This window comes from Lepidochelys kempii, chromosome 11 (genome assembly GCF_965140265.1).
Source record: "Lepidochelys kempii isolate rLepKem1 chromosome 11, rLepKem1.hap2, whole genome shotgun sequence".
Taxonomy (NCBI): domain Eukaryota; kingdom Metazoa; phylum Chordata; order Testudines; family Cheloniidae; genus Lepidochelys; species Lepidochelys kempii.
Genome location: NC_133266.1, coordinates 21,523,341 through 21,541,263, shown reverse-complemented (window position 1 = coordinate 21,541,263; position 17,923 = coordinate 21,523,341). Strand labels below are relative to the sequence as shown.

The 17,923-nt window shown below is 39.2% G+C and overlaps 1 protein-coding gene across 12 annotated transcripts in view; it reads left to right on the top strand.

The window, feature by feature from the left end:
* LRP1B (LDL receptor related protein 1B) overlaps positions 1–17,923 on the top strand; it is a 1,327,274-nt gene that overhangs the window by 773,681 nt on the left and 535,670 nt on the right. The gene's annotated exons all lie outside the window — the stretch shown is intronic.

Genomic DNA, 17,923 nt, shown 5'->3' with positions numbered 1-17,923 from the left:
TTGGTTCATCGATTTCTGGTTGTATACTGGTCTTGTTTACCAGGCATAATCTTAACACAGTCTTTGAATTATACCAGTAGGCCTCTGTTTAGTTTAATTCAGCCTTTCTGTCCCTTTTTTGTACCTTTCCCCATCAACATTTGTTGTTATAGGTTATTTTGACTTTTTTTTTTACCTTTCATTCACTTTTTACAATTGAGCTTCAAATTAGGGTAAATTAGTAAAACCAACTATTACAACAGTCAACAAATCCAGACTATTTGAGACTGGAACCGGAGGGGTATCATTGTGTTTGTGGCACTTTACAGAGAACTCTACCTCTCTCAAATACAGCAAGAGGGATCTAATATCTGAGCTTCTGCTGATTGTAGCTATGGGGAGAGGTGATCTGTCAGGTAGGCTGATCCCAAGTCAGTCAGGGATTTATTAATCAAAATGAACACCTTAAAATTTAACTGGAAGCTCACAAGTAAGGCTGTGTGTCTGTCACGGATGTCATAGAAGTCATGGATTCCATGATTTTCTGTGACCTCTGTGACTTTTGCAATGGCCAATGTGGCTGGCTCAAGGGCTGCCCAAACACTTGGGCAGCCCCTGGGCCATCAGCAGTTTGGGTGTGGGAAGAGGCTCAGGGTTGGGTTATGGGGTTGGGTTATGGGGCAGTGCTTACCTCAGGGTGGGGAGAAGGAGGGAGGCTCCCGGCCAATGGGAGCTGCAGAGCTGGAGCTCATGGTGGAGGCAGCACGCAGAGCCCTCCTAGCTTTCCCTGCCCTAGAGGCTGCTTCCGGGGAGCTGCTCAGAACTCAGTAGGGAGCCTGCCAGCCCTTCTAACACCCCCTCCCCAGCACCCACAGGGGTCCTGGACCACCCCCCAGTGGGACAGATTTATGTTACCAATCTGCCTGGGGTGTCAGGTGATCAGGCTGAGGCCGCAGGATATTTAAGGGATGAGATGAAGGAGCACACCAAGTGACTAAGTTTTAAAGCTTAAAGCTTAAAAAAAATAACAGCAGTGAGTGCTGGTTTCTCCCCACGTCCCTCAAAGGAAAGAAGAAAGAGTTAGTGCCCGAGCCCTGACCCGCTTTCATACTCACACACGCACGACTCGAGGCTGGCCAAGCCCGGGTGTAACGTAAGAAGAAGAGGGGGAAGGGTGGACAAGAGTTCTGTCCTGTGCACAGGCCATCCAGGGTTTACTGTTGATCTCCAACTTGCTTTGGGTCTTGAGAGGATTTTTTAAGCCCTGGGTTCTTCTGCGGGCGTTTGTTCAGGGACCTCTGTCCCCCGTGCTCTTTGTACCAGTCCAAACTGGCTGTCCATGGCTTCCTCAGCTTTCCCAAAACACACCGGTTTCAGGGACGCAAGACTGTTGTTTTTCTACTTGCTGACATTTGCAGTCTCACTAGTTTTCAGAGACCCTGCAGTTCGCTTCAGCTCAATTCTCCTTTCTCATGGCTGGTTGGGGTTGGAATCCAGGGTCCCGTCTTTCTTGGCATCAGAGAGTCTGCTTGTGTGCATTGGCCTTGGGTGCCTGGAGTCACCTTCTTATCTTCAGACCTAGCTAGATTGTCAAGTTAACCCATTCCTTTCTCCCTTCCTCCCCCTTCAGCCTCTTGCAACCTCCAAAGGAATCTTTTGCTCCATGCTCACACCTTCAACCCCTCCCAAAATCCTATCCCATGCATATGCATATATAGGCGTTAGCAATATACAATGCTGGTGCTTACCGACTGGACCCTATGGGGGGCAATTTTACTGTGACTGGGATATTTCCATGGGGCAATTTTACTGTGACACCAGTACGCATGGAGTCCTGGGCCACCTCCCAGCACCAGCCCAAGTTTTAGTTAGGGGTATATAGTACAAGTCACAGACGGTCATGGGCCGTGAATTTTTGTTTACTGCCTGTGACCTGTCCATGACTTTTACTAAAAATACCTGTGACTAAAATGTAGCCTTACTCACAAGTAACTAGCATAGGTCTCAAAGCAGCCATGTCATGTGCTTTCTGCAAGAAGCCCTGTCAAGATGCTTCCTATTCACTAAATAATAATTATATAATTTCTGACTTGCTAATTTATATGCTGTACTTGGGGAGGATAAGAATTGATAATCTAGTAGTGATGAAAAGAAGAAAATGTCTTTGAAGAGAGTATTTGAAAATACTTGTAAGCTATTGACTGCTTCAGACATTCTAACCATGTAAACTTGGAGTGAGAGTTTCTAAAGCACCTAGGAAAGTTAGAAACTGAAATACCATTTACTTTCCATAAGAATGAGGCATCTGATTTTATTAGGCACTTCTGAAAATTCCACCAGTAATCACTATTAAAATATATTAAATGTTTCTTACTTAAAATCAATCTAAAATAAAAGGAATGTACCTGAGAAAGTGTTATCATTGCAGTTTTATTTTATGTTTTCTGAAACTTCTCATTGCTCCAGACTTTTCATAGTCTTTAGTGTAGTCACCTTTCTGTAGTGTTTTGTCCAGGACCTCTTTTAATTTACATTTTTTTATTAAAAGAGATATAAAACTTTTTATTGCCAATTTTAGGGGCTCTTGTCTTGATTGTCATGTTTTTTTTAGCACATTTTTATTTTAAGCTTCATGATCCTTTCCTTTTTGTCCCAAAACCTTTAGAGGTGTTAGTCTAGTAATGATTCTGTTCTGCTTTTAGATTTTTTTTTTCAATAAAAAGTTTAAAAGGTTACATGTCACAAGTCTTGACTTAGAACTGCCAAAAGTTTCTTTAAAAATAGCTTTTTTATTTGATCACATTCGCATGGTTACAGCTTTCATTAGTACTTCTCCTATCACTGTGCTGGCTTTTTCCTTTCACTTTTTATTAAAACTAAAAGGTTTTCTTTTTTCAAAATGGAAACATATAAGCTATCAGTTACCGACTCAAAGAAACTCTACTAGCTTCCTGACAAATAATAAGTCATGCCAGATATACTGTTAAAAGTATAGAATATACATGTAAGTATAATAAATAGCAGTCATATAGCTGTATTCAATTCTACGTGTATATAGGTAAAATAGAGAGAGAGAAGTATATAATTGAAAGAAAGAAAGTAAGAAAGAGAGTAATCATCCAAAACAATAGCAAATACCAATATAGTATTAAAAATTGATCTCAGATTGCCAACAAGCTCCAAAAAGTAGAACATATGAGTATAAAGGATCTAACAACAAAATGGTAGTGGCATGGAGAATGCTATCTTTCCAAAGTCAAGTTGGGATAGATAGACTTAACGAACATTTCGGTGCTTAAAGATCCTGGTAAAGGGCATAGTTTGACTAAGAGTGAGAAGTTTTAACATTATATCTCTGTTATTGTGATGTCCTATCCCTTTAAATCATTAGGCATCCTGTGTTTACTCAGGCCTTGTCTACACTACTTGGGTAAGTCGATCTAAGTTATGCTACTCCAGCTATGTGAATAATGTAGCTGGAGTTGACATAGCTTAGGTCGACTTACTGTGGTGTCTACACTGCGCTGCATCAACACTTTCCTGTCAATTTACCTTACTCCTCTTGTTCTGGTGAAGTACCGAAGTCACCCAGAGAGTGCTCTGTGTTCAATTTAGTAGGTCTTCAGTAGACCTGCTAAATCGACCCCTCCTGATTGATCATAGCAGCATTGATCCCTGGTAAGTGAAGACGTAGCCTCAGGCAACAGCCTCACTTTGGTTTTAGTTTCAGTTTTTCTGCCAGAACAATAAAGTCTCCACAGAAGACCAGCTGTGCTTTAAATCAGCTCCTCCTGTGTAAAAAGAACGAGGAGTACTTGTGGCACCTTAGAGACTAACAAATTTATTTGAGCATAAGCTTTCATGGGCTAAAACCCACTTCATCAGATGCATGCAGTGGAAAATACAGTAGGAAGATATATATATGTATACACAGAGAACATGAAAAAAATGGGTGTTGCCAAACCCACTATAACGAGAGTGATCAGTTAAGGTGATCTATTATCAGCAGGAGGAAAACAAAAACAAAAAAACCTTTTGTAGTGATAATCAGGATGCTCAAATAAATTTGTTAGTCTCTAAGGTGCCACAAGTATTCCTCGTTTTTTTTTGCTTATACAGACTAACACGGCTACCACTCTGAGACCTCCTCCTGTGTGTGTCTATCTCCTTTTTTGCTGGGTCCAGATATAAAATGTTGGCAATGAGGATCTTTTTTCCTAGGAGTGTCTAGTGGTTTCTACTGCCTGAAAAAGAAGAAGAAAAAGTAAGCACATACTATTTTTTTTAAAAGGAAGAAAAATGTTCACCTGGACACAGAAGGTGGAAAACAGCTGCTGCATTTTGCTTCAGGTACAGCTGGAATCAGCTAGTTAGAGAAGGGGAAGTTGGCAATTAAAGACAGAACACAGCAGAAGTTTTCTGCTGCCTAGCTGCTGCAAAGACAGAATAGGGAGGGGAGGGCATCCATTTTTGTTCTCAAGTAAGCTAGAGAGAGAAGCAGTTTTAGCTTGTACTGAGGGTCTGCAGCCAGCCCAAGGAACCCAAGTACAATCAAAGGCTGTAGTATGAGCACACAGCCAGTAGGGGGAGATCAAGTGCCGGTAGTGCTGCACAGTAAAAAAAAAAAGGCGGGGGGGTGGGGGATGATGGGTTCTCTGTGGAAGTGAAGGCATCTGGGAGGGTGAGAAGCCCAGCAGAAAAATGGCAACTAGTGTGGGAAAGGTTGATGAGTTCGGTGAAAACTGCAGGTTTATGAGTGTTGTACCTCAAATGTTTAGACTAATTTGCAGCCTGCAATTGCATTCCAGACAGACAAGAAGTTTCAGCCTTGCTCACAGTGATAGGTCCTAAGGCATATGGACTGCTGCATGACTTCTTGTCTCCAGCTGTGCCTGGATTTGCCATGTATGCCACAATTACTATAGCAATACAGGAACATTTTTCTCCTACTCTACCAAAGATATCAGAATATTATTGGTTCCATCCGCGACATCAGGGAAGTGGAGAATTGGTAGCAAAATTTCGTGCTATTCCAAGGTTAAAGTTGTCAGAGCATTGTCAGTTTGGACAAATATTAAGTGATATCCTTCATGATCAGTTTGTCTCTGGGTTACACAATGACCAGATACAGGAAAAAGTAACTATCTGTATCAATGCTTACATTCAAGAAAGCTGTTGAGGTAGCTATTGCCATGGAAACCACAGAGAAGGATTCTCTGGAATGTAGTGTGTACTGAGAAGTTCACCTCCTGAATCGGTGAGACAGAGAACCATAGGAACTTAAGGAATTTCCATGTGGCCATTGTGCATAAACTACCCACACTGAGGAGGACTGCTGGGCATGCCAGGTCATTTGCAGAAGGTGCCAGAAGAAAGGATATATTACTGTAATCTGTCTCACAGTTCATCAGTCAGCAACACAGCATAACCAAACATCCAAGACACTATGAAGATTGAACCTAAGAAAAGATGGAAATCAGGAATTCATAATGTGGAAAAAGACAAGAGCACTACTAACATTGACCAAGACCTCGCACTGTATGTGTTATCAGAAGCTGGAGTAAGAAAAGGAGTTCCTGCAAGAATGGATATTGATACTGGAGCTGCGGTTTCACTGATTTTGTCACATCAGACTTTATCACAAGTTCCTCTGGAAGAAACCGCCATGGTTTTGATGACTCATTCTGGAGAAAAGTTAGTCTGAAAAGGGATATTCCAAATGACAATAGATGGACAATCCATTGTTTTCCCCTTGTATGTGATAGAAGGGAAGTATCCACCATTATTTAGCAGAACTTGGCTTGAGAAGTTCAAGGTGAATTGTACAAAGATCAAGGTGATCACCTTGGAGAAGATGAGCAGTGTGTCAGTCAAGCTCACGGTTCAGTCAGCCAACCAGCCAAAATCATGTTAGCCCAGACTTGTGCTGTATGCTCTGAAGACTCTGGGGGCTGATTTGGACCCTTTAGAGAACACTGGATTGATGTCACCAGTTTCACACACTGAGTGGACTATAACCATTGTACCACTGATCAAGGAAGATGCCTCTGTCAAATTTGTAGAGGTTTCAAAGTGACCCTGAATCCAGTTTTATGCTAACCAGTATCCACTACCTCATATTGAATATTTGTTTGCTACTGTTAGTGGAGGACAATGTTTCAGTAAATTGGATTTTCTCAATGCATACTTACAAATAGAGATTGATCTGGCATCTCACAAATACCTCAAAACCGACATGCTAAAAGGCTTATTTTGTTGCAACAGGTTGCCTTTCAGTGTCACAAGGGCAGCTGCCCTGTTCCAGGAAGCCATGAATGAGATTCTGAAGGGACTGCATGGAGTTCAATTCTATTGGATGCCATCCTTGTTGCAGGGAAGGATCAAGAGGGTCATCTTCAACATTTGGATGCTGTCTTGCAATGCTTGAAAGACTAAGGATTGAGAATATGTTGAGAAAAATATGAGTTTTTCAAACCTTCAGGTCAATTCCTGGGACATGTAATTGATGTCAGAGTCTAAAGGAAATTGCCAGAGAAAGAGAAGGCAGTGTTTTCAAGTGCCACCACCAGAGAACGTGTCACAGTTATGTTCATGCTTAGGACTGCTTAATTACTATGGTAAATTTCTGCCTCATCTGGTGACAATATTGGTACTTTTACATGAACTGTTACAAGCAAAGAAGAAATGGACTAAAGAGTGAGTGTACATTTAAGGAAGCAAAGAAACTCTTGACATCAGCCAAAGTTCTTAGGCACTTTGGTGCCTCATTACCACTGCAATTAGCTTGTGCTGCTTCACCATATGCAGTGGGTATAGTTCTTTCCCACGTTTTCCCTAATGGCAGGGAGAAACCAATTGCCATTGTTTCACAAACACTCACTACCTCTAAGAAGAACAAGTACAAATGAAGCAAGAAGCTCTCAGCATTATCTTTGGATTTCAGAACTTCCATACTTATCTGTATGGTAGACATTTTATCTTGCTGATGGATCATCGCCTGTTACTTTCAATTTTTGGATTGAAACATAGAATTCTGTCATTTGCTGCAGCTCTCATGCAACAATATGCATTCTTTCTTTCAGCTCATTCCTATCCTATTCAATTCCATAAAAAGACTCGAAACGGCAATTCTGATGGTCTGATGCATCTGTCATCCCAAGCTCCCATCAGTCCAAAGAAATGTCTGACAAAGTGTTTTATCTCAATTTGACGGACAGGCACTAGTAAACATGTCAACAGAGAAACTGCTAAGGATGATGTGCTTTCTCTTGTGAAAGGGAATGGTACTACAAGGTACAGTGCTGGATTCTAAGAATCCTCAGTTTATTCAATTTGCGTGACAGCAATATGAATGATCTGCTACTCAAGATTGCATTTTATGGGGAATGTGAGTAATCATTGCAAAATCACTTCAATCTCAGGTTTTGAAAGTACTTCACAAAGGTCATTTTGACATTGTACGAATGAAGGCCATATTCCAGATCCATGACTGCTGGGTGGGGATTGACAAAGACATTAAGAGAAAGGTGACATGCTGTACTACATGTCAGCAAATTCGTCATGATCCTGGCCCAGCTCATCTGGTCTTGACCTCAGACTCCTTGGATGCGTATTCACATATACTTTGCAAGACTATTAGATTGCTGTATGTTTTTGGTTGTAGTTGATACCCATTCAAAATGACCAAAATGACATCTACTATTGCTACTAAGACCATTGGACATAGTTATACCTCAGTCAGTCAGTTTGGTTTGCTGTTACAGTTGGTGAGTGACAATGAACCTCAATTCTGTTCTGAAGAGTTTCAGAAGTTCCTAGCTTCAAATGGACATCAGCACATAATGTTGTGCTCTATACCATCCTGATACAAATGGACTAGTGGAGTGCTTTGAACAGATACTTAAGCATACCTTAAGAGCTAACAAGTACATTTTGAGTCATCAGCAGAAATTAGATAATTTCTTGCTTACCTACAGGAACATACCATATGCTACTACCCAAGAATCACCTGGAATGCTTTTCTTGAAGCAGTCTTTGTGTACCTGTTGTGTCCTGATGTTGCCTCACATGTAGCCAAATCCCAAGCTATGCAAATTGATTGACATAAGACTCATCATCATTTTTATTCAAGTAAGAGACTTAGTGTGGACTTGCAACTGTGGAATGTGGTACTGGGAAAAAATGTAAAATGCATGGAACTTGTTTCACTCATGGTAAAACCATCTAATGGTATTTTATGGGAATGGCATATGGATCAGTTGTTGCTTCTAAGTACCAGAGTCCAGGGATGTCCCAGTAGAATTTCTGTTCCTCCAATTGAACCTCCTTCCGTTACAACCCATAATTTTGAAGACTTGGTGGAAGAAACTTAGATCGAGTTAATTCCTTACCAGATCTAATTGCTTCCTTACCACAGGCAATTCCTGTTTTTCAGCACAATGCAACACCACCATCACCATGTTATCCCAAGAACGTGTGAAAACCAATAATTTATAAATTGTTTAGTTAGTGAGTTTCTATCCTAGAATAGAATAATCCCTTGCAATTTAAGAGACTGCAGTAGTCCACCTGCAGATGTTACTTAGTTTATATAGTGTTTTATGTTAGTCATGTAAAATATTAGGAAAGTGGTTTAAAATAGGGTAGAGTAATGTAGTTTCCTGTCACTTTAAATTGTTAGGTAGTCTGTGTTCATGGAGGCATAGCCTCACATTGGTTTTCATTTAAGTTTTGCTGTCATAACAATAAAATCTCCACCACAGACAGCTGTGCTTTAAATCAGCTCTGCCTGTGTGTGTCTATCTCCTTTCTCTGCTGGGTCCATATATAATAACAGTTATATCTCTTTTAGAGAGGAATAGGACTATCTGGAGCACATTTTATGAGTGTGAGATATTTCAGATACTAGCTGGAACAAAAAACACACCTGCGCCAGCTCAGCAGCTAGTCAATAGTAGATAGATCTCTGCCTACCTTTCGTTTTACTATTCTTTCATCTCATTCAGCATATACAGATACAAAATACATGAAGACAACATGGTCCTTTTACAAACTTCAAATGCATGCAGAACCTTATACGCCCAAAATGTGGGTCTCCATTCCTTTAGCTTCTAGAGAATCTTTGTTAGCTTTCAGTAGTATTAAGGCTTACATCCTTGTTACCTTTTTAGGGCCACCTGCTACTCTCACTCCTCCTTGGACTCTCAGAATCTCACTTGTACTGACTTCCTTGGCTGTCTGAAACACATCTCCTTGTGATACAATTCTCCAATCTTTTCCCTTTAGACCAGAACAAGAGTTAAATGCCTTTAAAACTTCAGAGTTTTGTAGTTGATAGTTCCTTATGTGTCTGTGCAGTTATTGTCCTTGGGGAAGGAAAACAGTGTGAATTCTTTGAACAGAGAGCAGTTCTCTTTTTTAAAAGAAAAAGAAAAGAAAATTAAAAGCATAGAAAAAAATGTATTAAGCGAAAATAAACTGATCCCTTAATTTACCTAAAGTTTGCATTGCCTAAAGTCTATCTAGGCAGGTTATTTTCATTTTTTCTTAACGTAAGACAAAAAAAGTTACTCATTCACATGCTTTCAGAGATCAAAGCTTGTGTCTGATTCTCTTGTCTGCAAGAGCAGCATGTCTCCCCAGTATCTTGCCAGAGTGTGTCGTCTTGTCACATGAGCCCTCAAATAAAAATTTTAGAAATTAACCATATAATTCCTACTTTGACACAATACTGATTACAACCAGTCTCTACAGGGCAATAACATCAAAGACTTGAGCATGCTGATTCAGTCAAGCAAAGGATATTTTTATGCATCTAGCCCCCCACTATGATACAGTCATAGTACCCATTGACTTCAGTGGGACTACTCATATGCTTGAAGTATAAGTTTTTGCAGAGTCAGGGCCCTACTTGGTATCATGGAAAAACTTACAGGATGGTGGAATTGTAAAATCAAATGCATTAATCTTGTCTTTTTTCCTTTTTTAACTTCTCTCTAACTCATCCCTTCTTTTCTCTCATCTTCTCACCTTCCTCACTGAGTGTAGTGAAGGTAAACTGAAAGCCAGTACAGTATATGTGACGTTCCCCTTTCATGTTATCCAGACCAGTGATCTGCTAGGTCACTCCGGTCCTTGACTCTGGGAGCCAGCCTTACCCTGCTTTGCTGTGAGTACCCCCACTCCTGGCCTGTTCATGTATAGCCTCTGGCATGTAAGCTGCCCCTTGGATTGTGCAACTGAATGACACTAGCCAATATCCCCGGTCCCAGACACAACCCTAGGAACCTCTGTCTTGCAGTGTCCAGTTATGCCTGCTGGACACTGCAAGCTTATATGAGTTCATCAATTTAACAAAGAAATTGATATGTACCAGGGTTGTTATCCCAAGGGGAATCTCTGACATGCTTCGAACTAAACTTACTACTTCAAGTAGAATAAACAAACGGATTTATTCACTATAAAGATAGATTTTAAGTGATTATAAGTCAAAGCATAACAAGTCAGATTCAATCAAATGAAATAAAAGCAAAATGCATTCTAAACTGATCTTAGCACTTTCAATGCCCTTACAAACTTAGATGATTTTCCCCACAGACTGGCTGGTTTCTCTTCAGTCAGGCTCTCCCCTTTGATCAGTGCTTAAGTCACTTGGTGTGGCGTCTATAGATGTAGGTGGAAGAGAGAAAGAGAATGGCAAACGTCTCTCCCTTTTATCATGTTCTTTCTTCCCTCTTGGCTTTGCCAACCCCACCTTCAGAGTCAGTTGAGCATTACCTCATCACAGTTCCATACTGACCAAAGGAAGGGGGGTGATTCCCTCGACAGTCCAACAGATTCTTTTGTTGCTGTCTAGGCCAGCGTCCTTTGTTCCTGTGAGGCTGGGCTGGGTTTCTCCCATACATGCCCTGATGAGCATGAACATGAACTGCCTCTCAGCTCTTGGAGAGTTTTTGCCTGGGCTTGTTTTAAACCATGAGGATACATTTTCAGCCTCATAACTCCATACATGAAATTATAACCTATAACAATTACTATAACATCACTATAACAACCATGCTCAGTGCATCATGAGCCTTCCGAAAACACCCAACATGACAAATTTTGCATTGGATACCACACAGTCATTTTATAGAGATGAACTTGAGGGATGTAGAGTGTTTCCCCAGGATACAGAGCATCACAGTAGAATACTGATCATTCAGATTATTTACTTCAGAATCAATCACATGCTTTGAAAAAGCAAAATAAAACTATTTGAATGCAGAGGCAAGTCAGAATACCTTTAAGGTAAAACCTGTGGTGCTTTTAAAGTTGCATTTGCTGGTAGAGAGCATTTTTAGAAGTCCCTTGAGCCTCTGCCAAATCTAGGTATTATATATATTAGCATTTTTGCATATCTCTAGCATCCAGGTACAAGATGCTGAACGTTTGACAAATTATTTTAACACCTTACTTGAAAATATGCAGATATGAGAGGAAAGGTAATGTGTTAATTAGGAGATGCCATTTGTTTTCATCTCTGTCCTCGTAGCACTTAAAAAGTTATGATGCTGAACGCTTGTTCACTCAGCATTCTTCATGCCAGTGAACATACGGTAAGAAAAACACATATATTGCACCCTTGATATTGGTCTATCTGAGGGTTCGATTCTACGAGCATATCTTTATTTGTGCCTAGAATGAGGTAACAGATGCTTAATTAAGGATACTCTCTTTCTTTGTGTTCCTGTGCATAATTGTTAGCAGAAATTAAAATAAGGAATAGCAGAAACTATTCCTAATTTTTCTACTTTCTGTATGCCACACTTTAAACAGGGTAGTTGTATTAAAAAAAAATGCTGAGGTATAAAAATTCAGGTCTCAATCCTGAAAAAAACAGCACGTGTTTAACTTTAGCACACTGACTTCAATGGGACTACTCACATGTCTAAAATTAAGTATATACATAAGTATTTGCAGGATTGGTGTCTCAAAAAGAGAACCCTTGAAGTTTGTGTGGCAAATATAAAAATTTTGAAGCTTCATGGACTTTAAATTTCAGCAAGCTGATGTATTTGAAAGCTTTCTATAGTTATTTGTCATTTCAATACAAATTCATGGGAGTATCCTTCGTTTGAAAAGGTGCATTTATGCAGCAAAATCCAACTTTAATTTGTTTAGTGTCTCTCAGACAAACTAAGATAAAATACAGTAGTACAGAATGAAGGATTTTTTTAGAGGAGAAAATTGTGGACTAAACTGTTCTTTACTTTCATCTTAGCTTGTAAACACTATTCCTTCATACAAATGTACAGCAAGTAACTTTTCCTGTAAAATCTGCTGATTCAGAATGGCTGCATTTATACCATGGACTTGCACTGATTACAGTGGACAGATGTGGAAGGGGAGGAGGAAAGGGAGTGGCTGCAAAATATGGATCTGTGGATACAGACTGCCCAATCCCTGATTTATAGCTGATGTGGTTCTACATATCCTTAGACTCCTTTACCGGCACTGGCAGCACGGGTAACTCCCCAGAGAGCTGCAATCCTGTGACCACTGTGACAAATTTCACAGGGCATATAAAAATGTTGAAAGCTGATCAGTGTAGCATTTACTTAAGTTAAAGAATATATTTTTATAGTTTATTTCCCCACTCTCTCTACATTTAGTCAATAACCTCTTTGTATATTTAATGTGACTCTTCTATGTAAATGGTGTGAGAGTCTTGGGGTAGTTGCAAAGTGGTAAGGGACAGTTTCACGTAGCCACACTTCCTCTCTGTGCAGGCTTTCAAATAACTGTTCTGCTGACATTCATCAAACGGGTCCCTTCTGCTTTGCTTGAGAGAGGGAAAGGAACATATCGGTCTAAGTAACAAAGAGAATTTGACATCATACTATTATGTGACAGTTAATACAGTAGTTCATCTGACCAGTTCAGCTAGCTGTTTTATGCTTTTTGATTTTTCAGTTTATTTATTTATTTTCATGTTTATGACATTCTTTATAATGTCTTGCAAAGGGTATTGGTTGTATCATCATGTCAGGTCATCTTGAATTTTTCTTGTCACTTTTTCAGTATCCACTTGGTTCACTCTTAATATTTCAGTGTGGTCAGACTTTACACTTCACTTATACATTTTAATCCTCTTGTCGTTTCATACTCAAGCACTATAAACAGTAGTTTATGTGCTTAATGCTTCACTTGTCATTTTATATCACAATTGGATGCCAAGCATGAGTATACTGTAGGATTCTGACTATGAAAAACATTGTTACCAATTATACTTCTATTAAATAATTTACAATAGTCTCTGTATGCAATATTATTTTTCAAGAGAGACAAAATCATACTTTATTTCCTATTTTTGTGTGTGTTGCTATGACTGATCCTTGTTTTTAAACTGCATTTTTCCTCATGCATTTGAATAACTCTGGCTCCCCCTGTTGATTCAGCAATTTCCATATACTTACTAGGGTCGCCAAGCTTCCAGGATTGCCCTGGAGTCTCCAGGAAGTGTCATGTGATGAAACCTCCAGGAATATGCCCAACCAAAATTGGCAACTCTGATACTTACACAAAATCATAGTTTTGCCACTTCAGAGGACGGTTATTTCTCCCAAGACGGTGGAGGGCTGAAAATTAGAGTGTGTCTGGTGGTTAGGATCAGAAACTGGTACCAGGATCAATTTAATCCACACTGTCACCTCCAAAGTACAAATACAGCAACTTTCAAGAATCCTGAGAAGTAGTTTTACAGGAAAAAACAAAGTTGAAGTTACTGATTTTTATTAGGATTCACTAGCCTATTGCTCCGATGAGGACTTAGTTCCTCACACCCTGTCCAGGTCCCTGACAGAGTGGAGGAAGTTCTTCATGGGAAATCTAAATCTGCAACATACAAACCCCACAAAATTCTAAAACAAATGCCAAGAGGCTTACTGAGCAAGTGGCTCTTTGCACAACACATTGTGTGATAATAAAGATGACATACAGGACATCAAAGAAAAAGTTCAAGAGGAGGCACACTGATTCAGGGGCATTAGAGACAGACACTCTAAAACCCATGCTCAAATCAATAAAAAATTATGCTGAAATTGCCAGAATGCAAAATCAATTGAAAAATCTGGCAAATAGAGAAAAAAAATTTAATATAAGGTTATTGGGTCTTCCTGAAGGAGGAACTATGCTTTCCTTCATAAATAAGGTCATCAAGGAAATTTTTGCCATAGAGGACTCTGAGTTTGATGTTGAGATAGGAAGATCCCATCTCAATTCATTTTAATTAGTTCCTTTGTCTTTATCTAGGCCTCACAGGTGAACATAACATAGAACACAGTTTTGAAAGGCTCCATGCATCCAATTCCATGCTCCAAGTCATTCCATGCATCTGAAGAAGTAGGTTTTTTACCCACGAAAGCTTATGCCCAAATAAATCTGTTAGTCTTTAAGGTGCCTCCAGACTTCTCGTTAGTTTTGAAAGGATATATGTTTGAAAAAGGAAAAAGGAATCTAGTTTTAATGTACAAATTGAATGCATCTTACAAAAGTGATCTATTAGTCTGATCTGTATAATATTTATATCTAAGACTTCAGTAAAGCTAAATTAGAAAACTTGAAATGCATGAAGCATGTTCATAACTAATTCCCATATCATTAGCACATCTTCATTTGTCTCAGAGCAAGCTTTGGCAGAGACATGCTGGTCCTTGAAAAAACAACAACAACAACAAAAAACAGACATCTTTAGGTAATAAGAAACAAAATCTCCAGGAATAATTGACAAAAGTGATCTCATCCGCATTTTTACTTTTCTTTTCGCCCTACCTAACAGCTGCTTCTTTTCAGTCTGTTGATACTTTCTCTGATCTCCAGTTGTATTGATTACTTGATGCAACTCTCTCGCCTCTTCTAATCTTTTGTTACCTTATCTTTGATTCTGCTTAAGCCCACTGCTTTCACTTTGCTTCCTTAAAAGATAATCAAAATTCAAATAATAGGCATAGCTACTACACAAAAGACAGTAGCACATGTAAATCTAAATCCAGAAATGCAGTGATTAAAGCAAGTCATAGTCATAGGGAGATAGTTCATATTATTAAACTTGTGTGTATTTAGAAAAACAAAGAACTCCTTTGTCATTGCAGTATTATTTCCTATAATACAGTCTCAATTTATCTGTATAGCTGAGTGTTAAAGGAATGCAGAAGTCCCAATATCTATTGGAAGACTATTTCATTGTCTGATAGATCTATTTAGAAAACCAGAAAACGGCTTTCTTGTTTTGCCAAAGGTTCTATGCACAGTTTCATCCCATTTTTTTTTATACTCTTTGGGTAGTCTCAAACAATTCCTTTCCATCCTTGGGTGTTAATATCCTAGACTCATTATTTCCCTTCATTGTCAGTTAGCCAATAAATAGTTTTTTCTAGGTCCTATCTATGACATAACTAGGGTGACCAGACGTTCCGATTTTATAGGGACACTCCCAGTATTTGGGGTTTTTTCTTATATAGGCGCCTATTACCTGCCACCCCCTGTCCTGATTTTTCACACTTGCTATCTGGTCAACCTCGATATAGCTGAGCTTCTTGGTTGCACGACTGACTTTCAACATGGTCTGTTTCTATAGGCTACGTAATTAATGCTGAATTAAGAAAAGGAGTACTTGTGGCACCTTAGAGACTAACCAATTTATTTGAGCATAAGCTTTCGTGAGCTACAGCTCAGGATGAAGTGAGCTGTAGCTCACGAAAGCTTATGCTCAAATAAATTGGTTAGTCTCTAAGGTGCCACAAGTACTCCTTTTCTTTTTGCGAATACAGACTAACACGGCTGTTACTCTGAAACCTGTCAATGCTGAATTAGTAATTGTGACAACTGCTCATGGGTTGTCCTTGCAAGAGGCCCGGAACAGTAGGTGGATGGGCACCTCCCTTCCCTTTTAAACTTGTATAACCAGTTTGGCTAGGCTTCTTTTCTCCTAGTTTAAACTCTGTTAGCAATATGATAATCTATGCTTTGTCCACACTGCATAACAAGTGCAATATTATAAATTACAACAGTTCTTCTCTACTCCTGAAACAGTTCATTGTATAAACACTAGCAGTCTGGAGAGACTTAAAAATAAAATAAAATGTGAAATATATAAATTAGCATTTGTTAATGTCTGAAATACATTTATTGAAAATGTATCAGTATTACTTCTTTGAAACCAAGACAACTGCATGCATTGTACTATATGAAATGGAAATTTTGTATGCAAAAAACTACAGAAGTTGCACTAATTTAAAACAAGAAAGTAATTGGAATTAGAGGAATTTCTGCATAGAGTAGTCCCTGAAGGAGTTGCAGGAACATTGTGGGTTGGTGCTGGGAGGACCAAATGCGATGTAGCAACTGCAACACCAACATTTGCTCTATGCAGTAGAGGTGCAGAAGTGAAGTAAGCCAATGCAGGCAAAAGTGAAGAGACTTGCTCCAAGAAAGTTCAGTTTCAGTGTTGCTGGCAGCACTTGTGCACCTTTGTAAATATTCTTTTGTGTATGTGAACATAGGGCATTCAACAATTGTGGCAGAGGTTCCAGCACCAAAATATTCCAGCGTAGAAAGGGATGTAGATTCTATTGTTCCTTTAGCTAATGGTGGTGCTTGATATGCATATCCTTCCGGAGGTCTATTCCCTACTATGGGGGTGGTTACCCAGATTTTTTCAAACTGCACTGATACAAACACAGCTAAGCATTATGGTAACGCTGGATGCACAAACTTGGTTTACACTTGGTATTGTTATGAAAATAAAACTCTGGACACAACTCAACTGTTTGTTCTAACTAGAATTGGATGAGAGTATTAGAAAAACATGGGTAGACTTGGAGTTGCAGTGTGGCTGAGCCTTTACTTTGTAGCTCTGTACATATTCCAGTGTTTTAGCTTTCTGATAGCTTGACTGGAATATATGTGAGAACTGTTTGTAAGTATTCTCTCTTTAATGGTGACCTGCGGTGTGTAACTGTCAGAGCAGTTTATTTCCTACTTGTATTTCTAAAGTCTCCATGTCCCTTTGTATCACTTCTGTATTTTCCAATTGTTTCATCTCCTGCTTTTTACTAGCAGCTACATTGCAATCAGACATTTTATGATAAAAGTGAACATTTTGAAAGTGTAATTTCTCACATTTCAGGCTATATTTCATCATTAGTATTATGATGCATACATTTGACAGGGTGGGGTGTAACTTTACAATTAAATTTACTTCAGAAATAGCTAGAATCATCCTGCCTGCAGTGTGCTAAATCAGACAGAAAGCTCTCTGTGTGCTGGGTAAGGGAAGGGAGGGAATGAGTTTTGCCTAGGAGTAGCTCCTGTCCCTGCTAATTGCCAATGCATCATTTGCTCCCACTCTGCAGCCCCTGGGACTCTCAAGCACTCAAGAAGCACAAGCATCATGATTCTAGCTGACCCTCAGTGCAAAAGCCCTTTGCACCTTTTTGCTCCCCTTTTCTTTTAAACTTTTGTGTAAGTAGCCAGAATATAATCTTGTATGTGACAGCACAGTGCAATATTGCTTCTGCCTCATGGAGGTTTTGAATTAGTAACTTAATTTATAGCTGTGTTGTGGTGCCTTTACTCATGCTGAGTAGCACCTTACTCCTCAAACAGACCCAAATCAGTGAATTAGAGTGAGTAATTCTTCTATTTAGTTTTCAGGTACTGCATAGCATTTTTATAACTTTATTCAAGAAAACTCATTTCTTTGCAGAAAGATGTATTTTCAGATTTTTTCTACTGTGTAAATCATATCAGATTTCATTGTCCTTTCTTTTTTTAAAAAAAATACTAAGAGGATGTTTTTAACCCTACTTTTCTCTGTATTCATGGAGAGAACAGCACTTTTGTAACATCTGCATACACTTTAGAGAAGCAGAGTTTGGTGCTGCTTCCAGCTGTTGTTCATTTA